Source organism: Carcharodon carcharias, chromosome 14 (assembly GCF_017639515.1).
Source record: "Carcharodon carcharias isolate sCarCar2 chromosome 14, sCarCar2.pri, whole genome shotgun sequence".
NCBI lineage: Eukaryota > Metazoa > Chordata > Chondrichthyes > Lamniformes > Lamnidae > Carcharodon > Carcharodon carcharias.
This window is the reverse complement of record NC_054480.1, coordinates 131,527,555-131,552,113: the sequence shown is the minus strand read 5'-3', so window position 1 is coordinate 131,552,113 and position 24,559 is coordinate 131,527,555.

Sequence of the window (24,559 nt, the reverse complement as noted above, 5' to 3'; positions counted from 1 at the left end):
CAGCACCTTCCAAACCCACAACCATTACCATCTAGAAGAACAGGGGCAGCAGGTACATGGAAGCACCACCACCTGGAAGTTCCCCTCCATGTCACTCACCATCCTGACTTGGACATATTTCACCATTCCTTCACTGTCGCTGGGTCAAAATCCAGGAACTCTCTCCTTAACAGCACTGTGGGTGTACCTATACCACAGGGACTGCAGCAGTTCAAGGCCACTCATCACCACCTTCTCAAGAGCAATTAGGGATGGGCAATAAATGCTGGCCTAGCCAGTGATGCCCACATCCTGTAAATGAATTTTTAAAAATTCCAGAATCTCTCCTCCAACATTTATGGGAGGTGGAATATTTGGCTGAGCCGACGTGGGTTGATATGAGTTTTGTTCTGGCAACACTCGAGGATAGACCAAATCTCTTGTGTGCAGAATTAAAGAGATTGAGAGAGATTGGCTTGCAAATCTGGTGCAGAGCGGGCAACGACATTGCAGTTATTCGCAAACTGTAAATCATATATGTTTATGGTTGTCAGTTTAGTTTTGGAAGTGACCAAGATTATGGAGTTTTCCATCTAAATGGTATTTAAAGAAGACACCAGAGAGCAGTTGATCGTTCTTGAGATGAACAGCCACTGTCAGATAGATTGTAATTAGTCCTGGTCTGGATTTTGAAAGCACCTGTTTCAGATCTCCCACTGCAGGATTTATGATGAAATTTCTTGGATATCCAAATCTTTGGAACACAATCCACAGGGCCTCGCGATTTACTGAGTCAAATGCTTTGGTCAGTTTGATGACTCACTGAAGAGTTCCTGGTGTTGTTCTCAACATTTTTCTTGGTTTTGTCTGGCAACAAAGACAATGTTGGAGGTTCCTCTGGACGATCTAAAGCCACACTGTGTCTCTGGGAAAATTTCTTCAGGCACAGGAAGTAAATGGTCCTAGAATGTAAGTCTGGGTTTTCCCTTCAATGGGAAAGAGGGAAATACCTTCATAGTTTCCACTGCATGATTCATCTCCCTTCTAGAAAATAGTTACAATTGTCAGATTCTTAAAAGTCAGGGGTGGGAAGTTATTTTTCCTCCCAAATCTGTAAAATGAGCGCATGGAGTCTTGATGGAGCAAAAGCCCACTAAGCTTTGAAGACCTCAGATGGTATACCATTGGGGCCACAGGCTTTGTGGTTTTTCATCCATTTGATTGCTTGTTGCAGCTCTCCCATCGGTGGTGGTTCACCCATGGATTCTACCAACTTTGACATTAAAGTCCTCCAAAGGGATGATCTTTCCTTCTTTTGGGATAACAGTGAGGACATCATCAAGATCCGAATGAAACTTTTCCTCAACACTTTCATGAGTGCATTTGTGCATACTTCACAAGCATATAAATCACACTCAGTCTAAGCTCGTACATGCACAGAAAACTATTAATTTCTTTAAGAGTGCAGAAGTGAAAGAGTGGAGGTGGCAGATCAATGGAACTGACTACTAACCTTCTTCCAACTGTATATAGGCCCAGCAGGAAACCCAAACATAAGCTTTGTTCACGAAGCAGAGACCAATTTGACACAAACCAAGCCTATACCAGCAACCACAAGATGAGATCTTGGAAAATTACATATTCCATTTCAACTGCCAGCTGAGAGTAAAACACAAGGTTAATTAGCATAATGTTTCAGCTGTAGATCTTCCATCCTTCTTTTGAATAAGATGTTAAACCAAGGCCCGACCTGTCTTCTCAGATGGACATAAAAGATCCCATGGTACTATTTTAAAGAGCAGGGGTGTACTACCTGGTATCCTGGATAATATTTATCCCTCAATCAACATCACAAAAACTGGTTATTGTCATTTGCTGTTGTGGGAGCTTGCTGTGTACAAATTGGCTATTGCATTTCCTACATTACATTAGTGACTACATTTCAGAAAAGTAGTATTTCATCAACTGTAAATGCTTTGGGAACATCCTGTGGTCATGAAAGGCACTGTATAAATGCAAGTCTTTCTTTCATCAGAATCAGGATTTTATTGAAGGGTCTCTTCCTGAATCATTAAATTATCTCTTCTCTCTTCACAGATGACTGGCCTGCTGAGTGTTCCCAGAATCTTTTATTCTTATCTTAGTAAAGGCATGGCCTCAAAATCACTGCTGGTCATATTCAGGGATTAAATATGGTGACTAAATGTTTTTAGGCTGTAATAAACACAATAGTTAAGCCCAAGTACTGAAAGATCATGTGTAAAGTACAGGTTATGTCTCCCACATGGTCAACAAAAAAGGGAAAAAGCACTAATCCTCTGAAGCAGCTGAACTTGTAGTGGGGCTATTTTAATTGGACCAGTAGGGGTGACGCCAGACAGAAGTCAGTACCATAAGTGCCCCCATCTAGCAGGGCAGTGCAAGTAAGAAGATGTGTACAAAGAACATTGCTGAGAACATTTTCTGTAAAATTGAGCTTTACAGAGTGAAGATGTTTTACTGACCAGACACTCCAAATCCTACTGCAAGGATCCAGGGAGAGAAGTCAATCCACTTTATAGATTTGCAATTAGAGAGATGAGCCAATCCACTTCTGCCAAGAATTGTTTACTGCACCAGGGATGGTGAGGGGATAGCAGAAAGCAGGCCACATCAGTCAACTGACAGACCTGGATATCGCTGACTTGTTATTTCACTTCATTTCACTTAAATTATGTAGTAGCTTGGGTGTTGGACCTCACACACTAAAATGACTCCTTGTTCTCCAAATAATGGCATGCGATTCTCTGCGTTCGTCTGGATATGGATCAAGTAGACCACATCATTATGTACAGGATCTCAAGTGATTACAGGTGTGCAACCAATGACTTCTTGTACTCATGGACAGCCAGTAATGTGGTAGAAATGTGCAGCCCACTGGCATTGTTCCTGATGCTGAGTGATCAGCACTATCAAGCTTTTAATCCTCCTGAGTAAAGTATCAATTACCTCCTTGATGCATCTCTCTGTAAGCAGCAGACAGAGTAACAGTGCAAAAGTAGCCAGACCGAGGACTCCAGTGCCATCTGGATTGTAGATGTTGTCTAGAATTTGGAGACAATACATCTCTGTCACTGCCTTTCTGCTAAGTCTTAACCTCCTAATGTGCTGATTTTCCAGTCCCAAGTATCTGTACCTAGGATGTACGTCTGCCAGGTAGCAACACTGGTTGGTATGCACATATATGAATACTTCTTCGCTCTATCTTACATCCCTACCAGCCCTGTCCCAATAATCTTTCTGAGTCAGGAAGCATTCTAGACAACACTGTGCCTCCACCCTCACCTTTGCATCCAAAATCGAAACCATTTACTCAGCTGCTCCCCCATTCCCTTCCCAACAATTAACCACTCTATTGCTGAACCTCCACCTCTGCCCAGCTCCTCTCCCAAGTCCTCTTCAAGCTCAATGACAAGACCCTTGACCCCATAACCACTAAGCTACAGAACATTTCATTTCCCTTGGTCTCCATGGAGACTGACATTATAAATCGTTTCCTTTCCCTTTCAAATCTGCTATCATCACTCTCTCTCAAAAGTGAACATCTTCAATCCTCCTGTTCTTAAGTACCACCAACCTCTATTTAATGTGAATTGGCTGTAACCCTTCAACACATCGTCTCCTAGACCAGAGCCCATCTGACCTAACAACTCAATCTCTCCAGTCCTGTCCTTGCTGAATACACTGGCTCTCAGTTACCCCAGCAACTCCAATTTAAGATTCTGATCCTTTTTTTAAATTTCTTCATGGCTTTGGCTTTCTCAATATCTATAACATCTACTGATCCTACAAACCTCTTCCAGCTTTCCATTCCTCTGAGCAGCTTCAGTGCTTCCCTGCCCCTGCCCCACCATTGGTGAATGTGCCTCCGGCTGCCTAGACCCCATGCTCAAAATCCTTTTCTAAGCTCCTACTGACCGTCCACTGTCCCTCCTTTAATATGGACCATAAAGCCTACTTTTCAACCAGTTTTTGGTCATCCCCGACTCCCTCCTCATCCCTCCCTTTGGTTTAGCATTCAATTTTTGCCCTTTTGCTTCTGTGAAAATTCTTGGGACATTTTTCCTTGTTAAAGGTGCTAAATAAATTCAAGTCATTGTTGATGTGTTATACTTTCAGAACATAAAGATGCTGGTGCCTTTGAAAGATGGCTCATACACAATTATGTTATCATTATTGTATTGAGCTAACAGAGTACTTTAGTGCACAGAAGCCTCCACTCAGTTCAGGATCAATAAAGCACCTTTCACAACCTCAAAACCTCCCAAAGTGTTTTACAACCAGTGAAGTACTTTTGAAGAGTAGTCACTGTTGTAATGTAAGAAATACGGCAGTCAGTTTGCGCACAGGAAGTTCCCACTAACAGCAATGTGATAATGACCAGTCTTAGTGCTGTCAATTGATAAATATTGGCTAGGATACCAGGAAGCATGCTCTTCTTTGGAATAGTGCCATAAGATCTTTTACATTCACTGGGAAAGGCAGACAGGGCCTTAGTAGAGCAACAAAAAACAGGAGCAGAGTTCAATTGAAACATGTCCTATGTCTCTACCTTGAATTACTAGCTATAAATCTGCAAATGAAGTTTCCCCTCACAGAAATGTTTGTCCTTTATCCAATGCCTCCTCCCAGGGCCTGGTCAATAATGGAAAATAGTCTCATGGGGAGTGACAGGCATGAGTACATGCCTTGCTGTCTATTTTGGACATTATTATTGTTCCATTTAACCTTAACGAGTGGAACAAAAATCACATTAAACAATTCTACGTCTAGAGTTCACCATTCTTTTCATATTCTCTGACATTAGACTGCTTTCTAAGTGACTCAGTGCTTAATGGACAAGTGCAGTGAAGTACTGAGTCATAGGCAAGGAGCTAAATTTGACATGGTCTGTGCTGAGTAAGCTGATGCTGGCTGGGGCAACTTTGCAAAAACTACAATTAGTCTCAGAGTCTCAGCATTTGTGGAGTGGAAGTGGGGGGAGGCGGGAGGGCTAGGAAGGCAAATGCCAAAAAAAAGTGGAGTGCTTCTCCCTCACAATTAACTAAACAGTGACCCCTACTGGAAAGGGCACATGATTAGTAAGGGAGATTGTGTCCATCATGTATAATAAAATCATAATTCCCTTCCTTATAGTACACATGAATTCAGTTACATACGGCACAGAGGAAATTTTGTCCATCACCACCAGCAAGTACAGGATAACATCCAATTGTACAAAAAACAAGTGAGTACAGGTCATCAGCTTCAGTAATGCTCACCCTTATGCAACATGCTCCCCAAAACTAACTTCTGGGAGAAACAAGACGCAGAGGAAGAAAAAAGAATACCAGGATAAGGGAAAACCTGGAAAATTCCCCCACAAACTCCATTGAGTAATCAAGCAAGATCCAAGAGATCATTGCTCCCCCTGAAATGGCACTAGACACATTTATCTACTGTCCTGAGATGTGCCAATGTCCTTAGGGAAACAGGGGGAGATTCTCCTCACATAACAAAATTGCACACTAGTAGCTCATAATTTTCTGTTCATCATTCAAACATGGCAAATTTCAGGAACATTGGATAACAAAGGATATTGTGAGATTAGTCAAAAAGAAAAGGGCTAGAAGGCTGGGAACAGATGAAGCCCGTGGAGAATACAAAGAAAGTTGGAAGAAACTTAAGCAAGGAGTCAGGAGGGCAAAAAGGGGTCATGAAAAGTCACTGGCAACCAGGATTAAGGAAAATCCCAAGGCCTTTTATACATATGTAAAGGGCAAGAGGGTAGCCAGTGAAAGGGTAGGCCCATTCAGGGACAGAGGTGGGAGTCTGTGTGTGGAGCCAGAAGAAATGGGAGAGATACTGAATGAATACTTCTCATCAGTATTCACCAAAGAGAAGAACTTAGCGGTCAATTTGTCTAGGGAAGAGTGTGTAGATAGCCTGGATCATGTTGAGATCAAAAAAGGGGAGGAGTTAGGCGTCTTGAAGAATATTAAGGCGGATAAGTCTCCAGGGCCAGATGGGATCTACCCCAGAGTACTGAGGGAGGCAAGGGAGGAGATTGCTGGGGCCTTAACAGAAATCTTTGTATCCTCACTGGCTGCGGGTGTGATGCCAGAGGACTGGAGAATGGCCACTGTTGTTCCATTGTTTAAGAAGGGTAGCAGGGATAATCCAGGAAATTACAGGCCAGTGAGACTTATGTCAGTGATAGGGAAATTATTGGAGAAGATTCTTCGTGACAGGATTTACTTCCATTTGGAAGCAAATGGGCGTAATAGTGAGAGGCAGCATGGTTTTATGAAGGGGAAGTTGTGTCTCACTAACTTGATCGAGCTTTTCGAGGAAGTGACAAAGATGATCGATGATGGAAGGGCAGTGGATGTTATATACATGGATTTTAGTAAGGCCTTTGACAAGGTCCCTCATGGCAGACTGGTACAGAAGGTAAAGTTGCATGGGATCAGAGGTGAGCTGGCAAGATGGATACAGAATTGGCTTGGTCATAGGAGACAGAGGGTAGCAGTGGAAGGGTGCTTTTCTGAATGGAGAGCTGTGACTAGTGGAGTTCCGCAGGGATCAGTACTGTTTGTAGTATACATAAATGATTTGGAGGAAAATGTAACTGGGCTAATTAGTAAGTTTGCAGACGACACCAAGTTTGGAGGAGTTGCAGATAGTGAAGAGGATTGTCAAAGGATACAACGGGATATAGATCGGTTGGAGACTAGGCCAGAGAAATGGCAGATGGAGTTTAATCCGGACAAATGTGAAGTAATGCATTTTGGAAGGTCTAATACAAGCAGGAATTACACAGTAAATGGCAGAACACTTAAGTGCATCAACGGGCAGAGGGATCTGGGTGTATAGGTCCACAGATCACTGAAAGTGGCAACGCAGGTGGATATTGTAGTCAGGAAGGCATATGGCATGCTTGCCTTCAATGGCAGGGGTATTGAATATAAAAGCTGGGAAGTCATGCTGCAGCTGTATAGAACCTTGGTTAGGCCACACTTGGAATATTGCGTGCAATTCTAGCCACCACATTACCAGAAGGATATGGAGGCGTTGGGGAGGGTGCAGAGGAGGTTTACCAGGATGCTGCCTGGTCTGGAGGTTATTAGCTATGAGGAAAGGTTGGAGAAACTTGGATTGTTCTCACTAGTGCGACGGAGATTGAGGGGCGACTTGATAGAAGTTTACAAAATTATGAGTGGCATGGACAGAGTAGATAGTCAGAAGCTTTTTTCCAGGGTGGAAGAGTCAATTACTAGGGGACATAGATTTAAGGTGAGAGGAGAAAACTATAAAGGTGATGTGCAAGGCAAGTTTTTTACACAGAAGGTAGTGTCTGGAATTCGCTGCCAGAGGAGGTGGTGGAAGCAGGTACGATAGTGGTGTTTAAAAGGCAGCTTGACAAATACATGAATAGGATGGGAATAGAGGGATACGGACCCCAGAAATGCAAAATGTTTTAGTTGATGGGCAATATGATTGGCGCAGGCTTGGAGGACCGAAGGGCCTGTTCCTGTGCTGTACTTTTCTTGTTCTTTTGTATTAATGTCCTTTTTGATCCTTGTAAAACTCTATATGTTTTCTTTTATTCATCCAAGCGATGTGGGCTTTGCTGGCTGGGCCAGCATTTATTGCCCATAACAAAAACAGAATTACCTGGAAAAACTCAGCAGGTCTGGCAGCATCGGCGGAGAAGAAAAGATCTGACGTTTCGAGTCCTCATGACCCTTCGACAGAACTAAGTAGAAATAGGAAAGGGGTGAAATATAAGCTGGTTTAAAGTGTATGTGTGGGGGGGTGGTGGGGGGCAGGGAGGGTGTGGTTGGAGGGACAAGCAAGCAGTGATAGAAGCAGATCATCAAAAGATGTCACAGACAACAGAACAAAAGAACACATAGGTGTTGAAGTTGGTGATATATATCTAAACGAATGTGCTAATTAAGAATGGATGGTAGGGCACTCAAGGTATAGCTCTAGTGGGGGTGGGGGGAGCATAAAAGATTTAAAAATAATGGAAATAGGTGGGAAAAAGAAAAATCTATACAATTTATTGGAAAAAAAAACAAAAGGAAGGGGGAAGAAACAGAAAGGGGGTGGGGATGGAGTTGGGGGTTCAGGACCTAAAGTTGTTGAATTCAATATTCAGTCCAGAAGGCTGTAAAGTGCCTAGTCGGAAGGTGAGGTGTTGTTCCTCCAGTTTGCGTTGGGCTGTCCGCAAGAATGACCCAAACCTCCCCGTCGCTTGCCATTTTAACACTCCACCCTGCTCTCTTGCCCACATGTCTGCCCTTGGCTTGCTGCATTGTTCCAGTGAAGCCCAATGCAAACTGGAGGAACAACATCTCATCTTCCGACTAGGCACTTTACAGCCTTCCAGACTGAATATTGAATTCAACAACTTTAGGTCCTGAACTCCCAACTCCATCCCCACCCCCTTTCTGTTTCTTCCCCCTTCCTTTTGTTTTTTTTCCAATAAATTATATAATTTTTTTTCCCACCTATTTCCATTATTTTTAAATCTTTTATGCTCCCCCCACCCCCACTAGAGCTATACCTTGAGTGCCCTACCATCCATTCTTAATTAGCACATTCGTTTAGATATATATCACCAACTTCAACACCTATGTGTTCTTTTGTTCTGTTGTCCGTGACATCTTTTGATGATCTGCTTCTATCACTGCTTGCTTGTCCCTCCAACCACACCCCCCCTCCACTTCTCCCCCGCCCCCCCACCACCCCCCCACACACACACTTTAAACCAGCTTATATTTCACCCCTTTCCTATTTCTACTTAGTTCTGTCGAAGGGTCATGAGGACTCGAAACGTCAACTCTTTTCTTCTCCACCGATGCTGCCAGACCTGCTGAGTTTTTCCAGGTAATTCTGTTTTTGTTTTGGATTTCCAGCATCCGCAGTTTTTTGTTTTTATATTTATTGCCCATCCCTAGTTGCCCTTGAGGTGGTGGTGAGCTGCCTTCTTGAACCACTATAGTCCATGTGGCGTTGATACACCCACAGTGCTGTTAGGAAGGGAGTATCTATCTGGCCCAAAAGGCCAGACTTCGACTCCATTTCATCTCTCACGTCCTTCATAAAGGATTAGTTTTAGTTAAAACGTTTCCTACAAATCTAATCACTATACTCCCCGGGTGGAATTTTGCGGCCCTGTTGTGGCGGGGGCGGGGCTGTAAAACGTGGCAAGCATTTCCAAAGTCCATTGACTTCAGCAGGACTGTAAAATCCCACCAGCGCAAAATTCCACCTCCTGCTTCAGCTCACACATGAAAAAAAATCACTCCCAAGTGGAGCGCTATTAGCCCCTTGTGTAAATCACAACCTTCATAAGAGGAGAACTTAGTAAGGAGGGAAAAATATCGTGCAAATGTCATCCAAAAAAAGAGAAAGACTTGCATTTATATAGTGCTTTTCGTGACCATTCGATGACACAAAGTGTTTTACAAGTGATTAGGTACTTTTTGAAGGGCAGTCACCAATGTATTGTAGGGAGAAAACCAAGAACATATCAAAAAGACATTAAATTTTTTAATAATTTGCTTCTACAGAACAAGTATCCAAAAACTATTTAGAGAGGTTTATGTGGTTTTATTTTGGTAATTTGAGAAAGATACTATTTTTAAACTATGAACAGGTTCTTCAACCCATTAACTTCCTAGACTTTCTAAAAACAATATTCAATTCCAGCATTTTAACCAGTCTGACTTTTAAAAAAAAGACCAGGATCGAAAACTACCCATTTTGAAGCCGTTCCAGACATCCATAAATGCTTAGTTTACAGTTTGAACACTGGAGATTTACATCGTTTTCCAAAGTGGCTGTTGCAATTTATTACTTTCACCTTATTTAATTATGATTGAGCGTTCCCCCCACTGGCTGAGTGGATAAATAGTGTAAAACTAAGTCCAACCTGTAGGCCACCAAACCCTGCCAATCTGGCTCTCGAATCTTAAGCAAAATGGCAGTATCATAATTATTTATTAATTGGTTTGTCCTTTCTTGATTTTAATGAGCCTAATGAGACTAGAGGTTTGGAAATGGCTGTTTCTCATACAGTCATTGGTGGGCACATGAAAAAAAAATTACTGCAACTTGAGATATGTGCTAACTAATTAGAACATGAATTTCAACTTTATATGCAGCCCATGAAGACACCCTTGGTTTCAACTAAAAGGTCCCAGGGTCAAATTTTAATCTGTGTTAACTAATCTCAGCCAGGGCACCAATTGGAGCGTTGCAATTTCTTGCAGCAGCCACAGGGGAGAAGGAGGAAATAAAAGTTAACCAGTTTCTCACTCCTGATTGCTAAGTACTGAGGCCTGACTCTACATGTGTGCACTGACCTAAATTAGCTCCCAGTCCAGCAAAGGCTCGATTTTAAAAATCTCATCCATGTTTTCAGATTCCTTCAGGGCCTCAACCATTCGCATCTCTGTAACCTGCTCCACACCCTACAGCCCTCCACTCTTCCAATTCTGACCTCTTGAGCACCTTGATGTTAATTGCTCTGCCACTGGCAGCTGTAAGTAAGCCTTAAGGTCTGGAATTTCCTCCCTAATCTTCTCCACCTCTCTGAGTCACAATGTAAAACCTACCGCTTTGACCAAGTTTCTGGTTGCCTTGCAATGGATTGGTTTTGTTGGATAACACTCCTGTAAAAGTGCCTCGAGGCATTTTACTACATGAAAGGCACTGTATAAATGCAAGTTGTTATTGAATGTCATGTGATGGTAGGCTTAATCTCTTCGGTCAGGCACTGTAGAATCAAATGCTCTGACACTAACTGTTTAGGTTGTTTGGAAGAGATACCAGGGTGCCATCAGCACCATAGAAATATGTCTCAGCATTTTATAGCTACATTTGTATAATCAATTGGCCTCTGTTCCGTTCAAAAATTTGTAGGACTCTCTTGTGTCTTGATGAATACTCTATACCCAATGCTCTCCTGGCCAGCATTCCTTCCTGCACACACTCAATTCCAGTCATTATGTCACCTAAGTACACATTTCCAGGTCTCCTTTGTTCCCACTGATAAACACTAGGTCCCCAGTGGTTCAAATTGCCAAAGGCCACAGGAAACATTCTTGCCCTAACGATCTTTACGTAAATGCTTCTGCTGCTTCATCAATGACCTTCCCTCTAAGCCTTCATATCATTTGTTGAGTTCTAGCTGGTGCTATCCAAAATATCAAGTTTAGCTTTGAGAAAACATATGATCTGTTTCTCTCCACAATTATCTTCCAGATATGGAGTAACAGATCATTTGTATTTAATTTGTTGGTCACACAAAGGGGTATCAGGAATCTTGAGATTAAAGATGACTGCTTGAAGTGTCTTCAGTTATATTGCTGTACTCCAAATCTTTCAGCTTCACCTCAACTTTCTTCCACAAAGGAAATGGTACTTAGCAACAACACAAAGCAACAGGAATGTGGGACCTCTTTGCAAAACACATCCACCCGGTCCACAAGCATGACTATGAGCTTCCAGTCTCCTGCCATTTTAATTCTCCATCTTTCTCTCATGCTGACCTCCTTGTCCTTGGTCTGTGGCAGTGTTCCATTGAAGCTCAACATAATCTAAAGGAACAGCACCTCATCTTTTAATTAGGCACTCTGCAGCCTTCCAGACTCAACATTGATTTCAACAACAGAAAATGCTGGAAGGCTCAGCAGGTCTGGAATCATCTGTGGAGAGAGAAACAGAGTTAACTTTTCGAGTCCAATATGACTCTTCTTTGGAACACCTCTTGCAAATAAGTCATATCAGACTCAAAATGTTAACTCTGTTTCTCTCTCAAAGATGCTGCCAGACCTGCTGAGTTTTCCAGAATTTTCTGTTTCTATTTCAAATTTCCAGCATCTGTGGTATTTTACTTTCATCAATTTCGACAATTGCAGACTGTTATCTCTGCCCCCATTTTGTTTCCTTTTCTTTGCATGTGTCAGTCATACTCTTGCTTTTCACCTGTTTTTGCTTTCAGATGGTAGTTGTTAATCATTCTGCCATTTGTACCTCCTCTCGGCAAATCCTTTGTTCAGTTACTTGTCCCATTACACCCTCTTTGATCCTGCAGCAACTCTTTTGTCCTTTAATCCACCCAATCACAGATCTTCCCTTTTGTGTTTTTTTCCACCCTCTTGTGTTTTACTTAAAATAATTTCTAATGTGTCCTACTTCTGATGAAGGCACAGACCTGAAACATTTACTTAGCTTCTCTCTCCACAGATGCTGCCAGACCAGCATTTTCTTTTTTATGTAACAGGAATAACAGACTTGTCAATATGCAGTGTAAACTGTACGCCCTTCAGCTAGCCTTTGGCTTTGAATACATGAGAGAATTCACTGCAAATAGTATCTTATGATGTTGGCAGATTGATGCTATGTACTACTGAAGTGAGTTGTAAACTTTGAGCTATATGTTGGCCATATAGACTCTACATTGCTGATAAGTACATCTGCTGAGCTTGTGGGACTCAACATGAGCAAATCATTTGCCAACTGCTGGAAGAGGCTTTCATTTCTCAAATGGAAACAAGTGGATCTGCATGTGCTAGAGCTTCGTGTGATTCAGACTCAGCAACAATGGATTGGTAACAGGTTTTGGCATTAGTGCTCCATGGATAGCTGCAACAAACAGCTTGAAATTATACTATTGTTGGCTCATTGTTGCTCACTGAACTGATTATCTGCTTTTGTGATATGGTGAATAAATACAAGTCAGTGTCTGTAACTTGCTGTGTGTTATGTAGATTGGATTATTTTATGAATATGTACCAGGTGTACAGCTGGATCATGGACAGCACTGGGAGATTTAATTCTATTTTACTACAGTACATTATTTGCCCATTGCTGGATATCATCAATAGGGGAGCAATTTTCACCACAGTTGTAACACACACTTAGTTGATTTGTCTCGACTGATAATTCTCCTTAAAAGGATGATACTTAACATTATTCCTATTGATAAAGGCTTGTTGCTTTGTTCCCACATCCATTACATGCCAGTCAGTTAAATTCAAGGGGCTAGTCAGTTCTTATAACTTGACAAAGATGTGTCCGTTCTCCAAATCTTGACAATTTGAGATAATCATCCTTCGAGCTGTGATTTGATATCAAGATTTGCATTTTACATTTCACTGCTTGTCGATTTATATGGGTACAAAAGGCACCTACAGATTCATATCTTGCAATCTGCATCATTTCCTGTAAGAGACAGGATGTCAAATTTATCTTGACTATGTTTCTCCCCCACCCCCCAACATAAATGATAAATCAAAACATTCATTCACATATTACTCTGGTACCAAAAAATGTACCATGAAACACTCATTTCTCCCATCTTGAAGGGATTAGAGTTGATTGGGGATAAGTGAGACAATTGAGAGGCTATATTCCTAGTAAAACTGTAGTTACTTAGATGAATGCTGACACATGAGATGCATGAGATTTATGGCTATTGACTCATTCAAGACATATGCAAGCAATATCTAAGCAAGGCTGCATACCTTACAGGAATTAATCAATCATATTCACACTTTTTGAACTAATCTTCAAGTCCTCCTAAATTATCCATGAACCTCATTAATATTCATAGAATTTTACAGTACAGGATCCTGTTCAGCCCATTGTATGAACGTGGGTGATCTCAAAGAACTATCCACTCACTCTTATCTCCGTGCCTTTTAAGTTTTTATTTTAAATAATGCATATACTCATGTAAAAGTCGACCCCATGATTTTGCCATAGAAAACTAATTTTTTTTATATACCATGTATAAAGCCGACCCTAGTTTATCAGGGATCAAAGCCAAAAAATTTCAGAATCAAAGTATAATCCTGGAGATGTTAATAATTCAAGATCATTGTATACTGTGTAAATAATGAAACTACATACAGATAAGTAAATGCTTAAAACATTTTTACTTTTTTGTTTTTGTTTCTTCAAATCATTAAAATGATCAGATTATGAATGATAATATGAATTCTTCAGTGTTGTTGATTTTTACTTTATTCCATGGCAACAATTTTTTGGGATTTCCCTTGTGCCCAAATCAAGCATTCATGTCAAACCCTTGAAAATGATACCCTTGTAAGAGTTGACCCCATCCCACATCACTTACAGCCTAAAAAAGTGGTCCTAAAAAATGTAACTTTTTCAGGTATATAAGGTGTGTATATCCACATCATTTTAAATATTTTAACACTGTTTCTGGAAGTGCACCCCATATCCGAACAACACTCATTGCAAAGACAAATTTATCTTTAGGGTTATTGTAGGTATAGCTGTAGGAAGTTGAAGTTTCTGCAATTTACAAAGCTTGTTTAAAAAAACTCATTCATGGAATGTGGGTGTCACTGGCTAGGCCAGCATTTATTACCCATCCCTAACTGCCCTTGAGAAACTGAATGGCTTGCTAGGCCATTTCAGAGGGCGTTTAAGAGTCAACCGCATTGCTGTGGATCTGGAATCACATGGAGGCCAGAGCAGGTAAGGATGGTAGATCCTAAAATTTGTCCTAAATAAGGACATTAGCAAACTAGATGGGTTTTTACAACAATCAACAATTCCAGACATTTTTTTTTATTAACTTTAAATTCCACCATCTGCCACAACGGGATTTGAACCCACATCCCCATTTGAACCCACGCCCCCAGAGCAGTGCCCTGGGTCTCTAGATTACTAGCTCAGTGATAATACCACTATGTCACCGCACTCTCTAGTAGTAGAGCTGTGCAGCTGCAAATAGGGTTGTGTCATAAGAAAGAATGCAAGCAATAAGATTAGGCCATAGTCAAGATGCTGTTTCACTATTCAATAGCTTAAGACTGATCTGTTACCTCAGCTCCATTATCACACCATATTCCCTTATCCCTAGATTCCCTTTCTGACCAAAAATATTGTCCAGAACATCAGAGAACTCCCCTGCTCTTCTTCAAAATAATGTAATGGAACCTTTTATTCCACTCAAGGGGGCTGATGGAGCTTCAATTTAATGTTTCATCCAAATGATGGTACCGTCAACAGTGCAGGAGGCTCAACACAGACTGGAATGCCAACTGAGGTTGGAGTATAAGGATCTGGCACATACAGGGTTAATGTGGGACTGAGTACAGTGCTACCCACACAATAATGATTTTCTTTTGAAAAATATACTTTATTGATAAAATATCTGGAAGAACATAAAGAAATGACCCAGACCCAGGGGTCAGTGTGGTGTTGAGCAGAAATGACTAAAGCCCAAACATGGAGACAGCTCCTCACATGTACCCTTTACTGTACATGTGTTAATAGTTCTGGTAATTAAAGACTTCCAGTTAATCTACTAAAGACTTCTTTAAGACACACTATTCTGTAACCAACGCCCTCCCAGTACAGATTATGTGCTCAAGCTTCTGGAGTGAGACTTAAAACCACTAGTGGTCAGAGTGTCCCTGACTGAGCTACTGCTCACTGGTACAACTGTCTACTGAATTCTCACAATGGAATGCCCAAATATGGAGTGCATGATATGCATTGCATATTTAACGTATCACGGATGGAAAAGCCCATTTCTTTAGTAACTCCTCATAAAAGAGCCATTCATTTCTGGTATAATCTCAAACCACATTTGTTGCCAAAATGTCATGGTTGTCTTTAGAAATATATGAATTATTTATTTGCACAAAATATCTTTGGTTCCAAGTGATACAATCACATCAACTTTATTCCAACAGAAAACTTCAAGTTCTGCCTCCAATGTCTAGATGACAGCCACTTGAGAAGAAAAAGCCAAGCCAAAAAAAAAACCTGTGAAAAAAATTGGAAATTGTTGCTGGGCATTTAAAAAATTGGATTGCAATTGCAAATGCAAAAGTTCAAGAGTGAACACAGCAAAACACAGATCTGATTCTCAATGGTTCTAATGAACTAACCCCTGGCGATGATAAAACTTAATGTGATGTGATTTTTACAAACAGGTTTACTAGCACTCTTTAATCTTACTCATAATTACCATGATGTAGGTCTGTGAAAGCAGTTTTGAGTCTAGCGCCTGTCAGCTGCAACCAGATTTTGCAAACCAATCTGAGTTATTGACCTAGAGCTTGAAATTTACAACTGTTCTGATTTACTCTTTACACAAATAGAGTAATAAAGCAACATTAAATTTATCTCAGTCATTTAGAGGTAATTATAATTACCCAGATTTACCCATTTACAGCAATAAAAGGGACAAATCAGCTAAAGAAAGACTTGCATTTATATAGCACCTTTCATGACCACTGGCTGTTTCAAAGTACTTTACAGCCAAAGAATTTTTGATGTAGTCACTGTTGTAATGTGGGAAACGTGACAGCCAGTTTACACACAGCAAACCCCCACAAACAGCTGTGACCAGATGATCTATTTTTTCTGATGCTGATTGAGGGATAAACATAACACCCTTGCTCTTCCTTGATATATTGTCCTGGGAATTTTTACATCCTCCTGACAGGACCTCCGTTTGACATTTCATCTGAAAGACAGCACCTCCAACAGTGCAGTACTTCCTCAGTACTGTGCTGGAGCATCAGCCTAAATTTTTGCCTTAACTCGTGGGATTTGAAGCCAGAGCCTCCTGATTCAGAAGCGAGAAACTGAGCCATAGCTGATAGCTAAACATCAGAAATGTGCTCCATTGACAATTTTTGGGGGTTTTATGGGATGTGGGCATTGCTGATTGCCCTTATTCAGAGAGCATTTTTTAAAGGAGTTGTGGATCCACATGTAAGCCAGATCAGACCCTTCCCTAAAGGGCATTAGTGAACCAGATGGGTTTTTACAGCAATGGTTTCAATTTCAGATTTTTATTGAATTCAAATTTCACCATCTGCCATGGTGGGATTTGAATCTGGATTTGATCCAGAGCATTACCCTGAGTCTCTGGAATACCAGCCCAGCGACAATACCACAACACCATTGCCTCCCCTTATATGCAACAGGAAAGTCACTACCTAAATAAAAAAATCAAAGTTTGATATACACTAAAAGTTTTTGAATTAAAAGTAGGTTTTGCTTTGCTAATATAATAATAAATCTCAAATGGTCTAATAAAAACACAACTGATAAAAGGTAAACACCAAAGTAAATTATTTGTGGTTTCATTACGATGTTAGTGCCAATTATTTTCATTTTGATGGGACAAGGTTAAGAGGAATTGGGAACTCAAAAACTTAAGATATCGAAAAAGTAGACCATACGGCTCCTTGAGCTTGTTCCACCATTCAATAAAGATCAAGGTTGATCTTCTATCTTAATGCCACTTTGCCACCCCATCCCTGTTAGCAATTAAAGGTCTTATCAAAGAAATCTTCATGCCTGATTACAAATTCTTCCATTGTCACACTACACCCAGAATCACGCTTACACACACTGCTCTTTAAAGTCACAGATCTTGATGGCCTTCAGCTGAAGTCCTGAAATCTGGAATCCTCTTATCTTTCTTCATCTTTCTGTAACTCTCACAATCTATAAAATCTCCCAATATGCCAACTCTTCAATCACAACTGTGTTCCTTCCCCATCTTCTTCCAATATTACTCCAAGTACCATTAGCCTTTCTGAGAAAGGCCTTGATATATTTTAATGCTTTAAGACAAACTTTTATGTCTAGCTTGATTAATAAAAATAACAAATTTAAAATGCCCATGTTCTAAAAATTATATTTTCAAAACAGATGTTGATTCCCAATATTTCCTCAGTGGAGGCATTTGCCACAAGAGAAACTTGCTGCCTGAAGCGTAGATGAACACATTGGTCATGCCAACTCCACATTCTTGCCTATCTTGGGCATTTTACAGCAGGCACTTGAGAAAAAAAATTAAAATAATAATAAAGCAGTATTAAATACCCAACTGGAGCAATTCAGTTGTTTTATAGTTATACTTATGCAAAGAAGACTCAAAGTACCTTTTACATTTCCCCAAATTGCTGTAGTTAATTTAGTTTATGAAGAGGCTTTAAAAAGGTAACACAATTTAACCATGCATCTAGTTTATGACGAGTCTCTGCAATTCACATAAATTTAACAAGTAATGACAGAAATTAATACATTAGATTGTAAATAAATTGAGGCGTAAATAGTACCTTGCTAGCAATTTAACAAGACAATATTGGATTTGTTTATGAATCTGTAATGTGCCATTTCTTTATACACAAATACAAACTTATCAAGCTGCGCGGCAATTGATAACACAAGGTACGTTTCACAGGTGGGGAGGTTGTATATGATATGTATCTAAAGGGTATTTGTTTTTCAGTGGATCTCAGAATAAAATTGCTACAAATGTACCAGTTGTGGTTTCTGTTGGACGCTTCCAAAAATTAAATAAGTGAACCTCAACTGAACTTAAGTCAACCGGGGGTGAAAAGTCAAGGATTCATCGATTTACACATTCTCACAGCCTTTCTAGCCCTTAGTCACTTTTTAATCAGGATACAAAACTTCTCATGTCTACCCTTCTTTTAATACTCAGCAACCCTCAAAATACGATGTGAATTTCAGACTCCAAGGTTCCAGTGGCATTATTGTTGGGAAAAACTAGAAATATACTCTCTTCCAAATAGAGGGTGCAATGGAAATTCCTACTCTCAGTTCTTCTTGTTGGGCCACTCCAATTAATCTGACCAAATACATCGACACTTAATTGGTTTGAGTGCCAGGTCTTCATCAAAATAGGTTACAAGCTCATTAGGCTCTTTAGGAACTATATTAAAAGTTCTCTTTGCACTGGATGCAGTTACAGTTTTCAGTCCTGCAGCTTTACTCTATGTTAAAACCAAAACTTCCCATACATATATATATATATAGAATTAATGATTTTACTTCTGGCATATAAATAGTGTCCACAGCCACAGCAGTATCCAACTTGCCTGAGGGAGTGATGCATGCTGATTGCCTTACAACGGGCAAAGTGTCTACAAAATTATTTTCTCACCACCTCAAAATTAATTTCTTATACAATTTTCTCATTAAAAAAAAAATTATTCACTAAGCAATTAAATTGCTAACTTTGTTTCCAAAATTCCTTGGCACACCTACAAAACATAAGTACACTTATTTTACAAAAAATGTTCGATATTAGAAAACTGTACACCCATTCCAAATCAGAAAACAGCATGGAACAGATTGTTGAGGGTAATACTGTTGATGTTGTACTTATGAACTTTCTAAAAGATGTTTGATAAAATGCCACATAAAATAGACTAGTGAGAAAAATTAAAGCCCACCAGATTAAACAGGTCAGTGATAGCCTGGGTACAAAGTTGGCTAAGAAACAGAAAGAGTAGAGAGCAGTTACTTTTCAGGCTGAAAGCAAGTGCACAGTGTTGTTCCTTGGGATTAGGACCACAACTATTTTGGATATATATTGAGGACCTGGATTTGGGTATACTGGGCACAATTTCAAAGTTAAGATAACATGAAATTCGGAAGTGTAGTGATCAATGAGGGGGGGGGATAGTACACACTTCAGAAGAAAAGAGTAGACAGATGGCAGATAAATTTTAAAAGTAGGAAAGTCTTACATTTTAGTAGGAAGAATGAGAGGCAATGTAAAATAAAAATGCAATTTTAAAGAGGATGCAAGAATAGAGAAAAACCTGGGAGTACCTGGGAGTAGAAGTACACAAATCTTTGAAGGTGGCAGGACAAGTTGCAAAATGGGTTTAAAAAAAATATACCTTTGAATCCTTGGTTTTATAAGTACAAGTACAGAGTGCAAAAACAAGGAATTTATGCTAAACCTTTACAAAAACACTGCTTAGGCCTCAGTTGGAGCACTGTGTTCAATGTTAGGAAGGATGCCAAGGCCTTGGAGAAGGTGCAGAGCAGATTTACTAGAATGTTACCAGAAACTTGTGTGGAGAGACTTGAGAATGTAGGGTTGTTCTCCTCTGGGCAAATAAAAGTCAACAGAAGATATGACTGAATGCAGTTTTTGATGGAGTAAATAAGGGAAAACTATTTTCAGCATCAGAAGTGTCAGTAATCAGAGGACACAGATTAAAAAGGCAATTGGCAGTGAACAGGATGAGGTACATAGGAGAAAAAAAAAATGTACGGAATTGTTGTGACCAAGCATTTCTTGAAAGGGTGTTGGAAACAGATTCAATAGCTTTCAAAAGTGAATTGGATGAAACCTGAAAGGGAGAAAATGAAAGGGAATAACTGGATAACTATCAAAGAGCTCACACAGTCACAATGGACAGAATGGTCTACTTATGTGCTGTACCATTCTATAATTCTATTAACAACCTGCTCCCACCAGACACACATGCCTAATATCTAGTATTTTAATGTAACCCTTATGATTTTTGGATGGATGCCATAATAGCCTAGCTTTGAATAGCATTCTTTTAGAGAAAGGAAAGGAAATAATGCTCAATCTGAGCTTGGTCAAGTTCGCACAGCTAGACAAGCTACAAATGACAGCACATGGAACAGTCAACTCTCTTGAATGTCACAATTTACATCAGGCAGATTGGCAATAGCCTGTATGGTCACCATTCCCAGGGCTGTCCATGCTTGAAATGCCATAGATCAACTTTTAATTGTGATGGAAGGGGGAGCGTCACCCCTCTCTCATTTTCTCCAGTCCTACAATGCTCAAGATTTCTACACTCCTCAAATACCAGCCTCTCAAGCATCCCAGATTTTAATTGTTCCACCAATGGTGACCAGGCCTTCAGCTGGCAAAATCATAAACTCTAACGCCCTTCTTAAATCTCTCCAGCCGCCTCTCATTTTGGCTTGAAGACTTTTCAAACATACTTTCTTGACCAAGTTATACATGATGTATCCTAATATCTCCTTATGCGGTTTGGTGTCAAATTTTGTTTTATAATGCTCTGTGAAGCACCTTGGTACATCTTAGGTTAAAGGTACAATACAAATACAAGGTGCTGTTGGAGAATTGAATCACTTCATGAACCAGCTTTAAGTCAAACATTCATTCAATAACTGTACCAAAAGAGAACATGGGTAATAATGGGAACATAGAACTTGAGCATATTGTATCCAAAGTTCCAAATAGACACGATTTTGATTATTTTCGGAAAACATGCATATGAAGTTTGGCATTAATTATATAACTTCAGTTTACAATAGATTTCTGCCATCCTCAAAAGTAGTTAGTTAAAGGAACACTTTTACTTTAGAAATGCATCTTGCAAGACAATCTTAATGACACAGAGAAAAATGACATTTAACTTGATTTATTGAAAATAGTGAACACTTTAATAAAATCATTATTTTTCTTTAAAGTCAGGACAAAATAACCAGTCACAATTTAGTTGTATTCAGTGGTCAATATGGTGAGACTGCAGCTAAATTTATCTAAAGATACCTCTCCTTTTCCTGCCCATTTCTCTCTGCCTTTCCACTTTATATACACTTTCTGAGGCACAGTTGAAAAGGAACTAGGTACTCTTCAGTAGATACCCAAGCAAGAACTGAACATCGAACAACACCAGAGCAGTCACCTTAATTCAATCCTAGCCTACCATAATATTCTGGAAGGAAAAGGACAGAAGAGCTAGAGCCCTACTTAACATTTCCCATTTCCAACTTAGCCAGAAGCCAACTGCAATACCCAAGTTGCTGCCCCTTTAATAATGAACTAAATACTGGCTGAAGGTATTTTTTTTTTAAAAATTCTTTCATGGGATGTGGGCAGCGCTGGCAAGGTCAGCATTTGCCACCAATCCCTAATTGCCATCAAGAAGTTGATAGTGATTTGTCTTCTTGAACTGCTGTATTGCATTTGGTTTAGACATCCACACAGCACTGTTAGGGAGGGAGTTCCAGGGTTTTGACTCAGTGACAGTGAAGGAATGGTGATACAGTTCAAACTTGCTTTCTTCTCAGCCCTTATTACATAGCTACAGACCACCTAAACCAGCTGAACCATAAAAAGGAAGTTACAACATTCTCCTTTAAATCACTGGCGCGAGACCACTCCATGCTTGCTTGATTTAGAACAGCTTAGCAATAGATTATTTAAGCAGTACACTGCACCACTAAGTAAGATTATCAGACATTTTACCAGGTCTTTGGACTAAAAATATTACAGAACACAAAACAATTTTAAGAACAGTGCCTTAGGGTTACCAGTTTTGAGGGAACTGAAAATATACAAGTAGTTTGGGATTAAGATTTCACCTCTAACCAAAATCTAAGAAAAGTTTTCTAATCAAATATGCATTAAAATACCATAGGTGTTATTTATTTCTTCAGCGCTTCCAATATCAACTGACATCTATTGGATCTCCATTCTGACTACACAGTAATGTAAATTCTAACTTTTAGAACTGTCATCCAATCAGTCAGTGACTTGAACCCCAGGCTGTTGCCGATTTAGAACCCATCACCACAGTGACATTCACCTGCTAGGCTACAAGAAAAGAAATGCACCAAATCGAAGAGAAGCTTGTTTTTGCAGCTACAGATAAAATAAGTCGATGTCGATTTTCACAAGTTAGAAAGCACTTAAGGGAGGAGAAAAATGTGGAATCTGGTAGGTCTAAATAATTTTGGAATTTAAAACTATAAACCTTTTATATAGAGGCTTGTTGTACTCCTGAAATGTTGGCATCTCTTTTTTCAGCAATGCTCAAGAAATGTTGGTTCTTAAAATCTGCACTTGCTTTGAGTTTTAGAAAGTCAGTATTAAACACAAATTCAGCTATTGAGGCTTACATGCAAGGAATGGGTATGTGAGGGAGATATTGGAATTGGTCAACTCAGCATATACTAGATCCCAGTACAGGTTAAGGGCGGAGGAGAGAGGGGGTTGGTAGTGGCTGAGAGTTTGGGGGACAAATATATAAACTCATTTACTTTTAGTAAATTGACTGGTGTTACATATACTTCTGCACAATGTACCCAGGAGACACTGATGCAACATGTGGAACAAGATGCAAAATGAAAATATTGAAACTAGACCTAAATGTAGGACAAAAAGAATAACTGACACCATTCTACATGCAAACAGCTCCCTCAAGAGGCTAAAAAGAATGGTTCACAAAATTTTACATGTTCCAGAGATATATTATATCTGTACACTAGAATTTGTGTGAACTAATAAGAATTTAATAAGGTGGTCAGTTTTGCATGATGTCCATCAGCTGAAGCAAAATGGGACCTGCTGTAAAAGAATGGACCCAAATCTGACCAAGAAAACTGTCAAAATTGTTATAAAATGTGACAACTACAGTAATTACTGTGGTGAGATGGCTTATTATAAATTGAACCATCTTTGCCTTCTTAGCTTATATCGGCCAAACTCCTGGAGATTACAGCTACATCACTCATGTTCTTTATGCTCTTTGCAACATACCAAGTAATTTTTTTTTTACTTACTTTCAATATGTGCTGCAAGAACAATTAGCATTAACAGTTGATACTCGTTGTAAGTGCCATTTCTAGTTATCTATTCACTTCGGTAACCACCCCCTTCAATTTGTCTCCTGTTCTCATTCCTGCCTCCTTTCACAGGCACTTCCAGTCCTGCCTTCAGCAATTGGCCAGACATCTCCCCTGCCAATATTGAAACCAACACTGCCCTGCGGCTCCTACAAAAGGAAAATTGGCAATTACTACAGATGAAAGAGGCTGGTGCCAAAAGTGATAAAACTCAATGCGAGGTACAGGTCATTACGGAGCTGTAAAAACTGACCACAGGAGTGCAAAATGCTCAAAATCTGTATCAAAGCCCATTCAGATTTGAGATTGTTCCTTCAGCTTGCTGTTGTACTCTGGAATACCAGCCTCTGCTTTATGACTTGGGCACCGGTTTCCACAGCACCAAAAGAGCTTCCACTTACTTTTACAGATTTGCTCACCTACAACTCAATTATTTAGTTAATAGTCCTGTATTGAAGTATTTGCAGAATATCGCCTGTAGGAATGGAGCAGGAACCTGTACATTACAAAATTCACCAGGAAGAGGAGGGTAATGGCCCCTGGCAACATGGTCATTAAAAAGTTTTTTTTTAAAAAGTGCTGAAGCCAAATAGTCCCCAGCAAATGTTGAGATATATTTTTACAGAAAGTTAAAAATATGGCATTCATTAATGGCCTATTTAGAAATGGTCCTCCCTAGCCTGCAACTGAGTCACAGAGACAGATGGCCCCAGATTCAATTCCTGTTTGCAGCTAGTTGATCAAGCCATGTGGCAATAGAGGGGAACCCTAGATTAGAATGATGCAGCTAATTTGTCCTCTTGTGCTTCTGAAGCTCTTTGAAAAGAACCATCCATTAATTCACTCCCTAGTCTTTCCCCATAGCCCTACAAATTTTCCCTTTATAAATATTTATCTTATTCTCCTTTGCAAGTTATTAGTGAATCTACTTCCATTGCCCTTTCAGATGGTGCATTCCTGATCATAACAACTTGGACAGTGTTTTTAAAAAGTTCAAAAATAAAGGATGCTGCTTGCTGGTTAGTGATGCTTGTTGGAAAGTGAATATGCCTGGCATCATCCAAAGAAAGGATTAGGTTTAGCT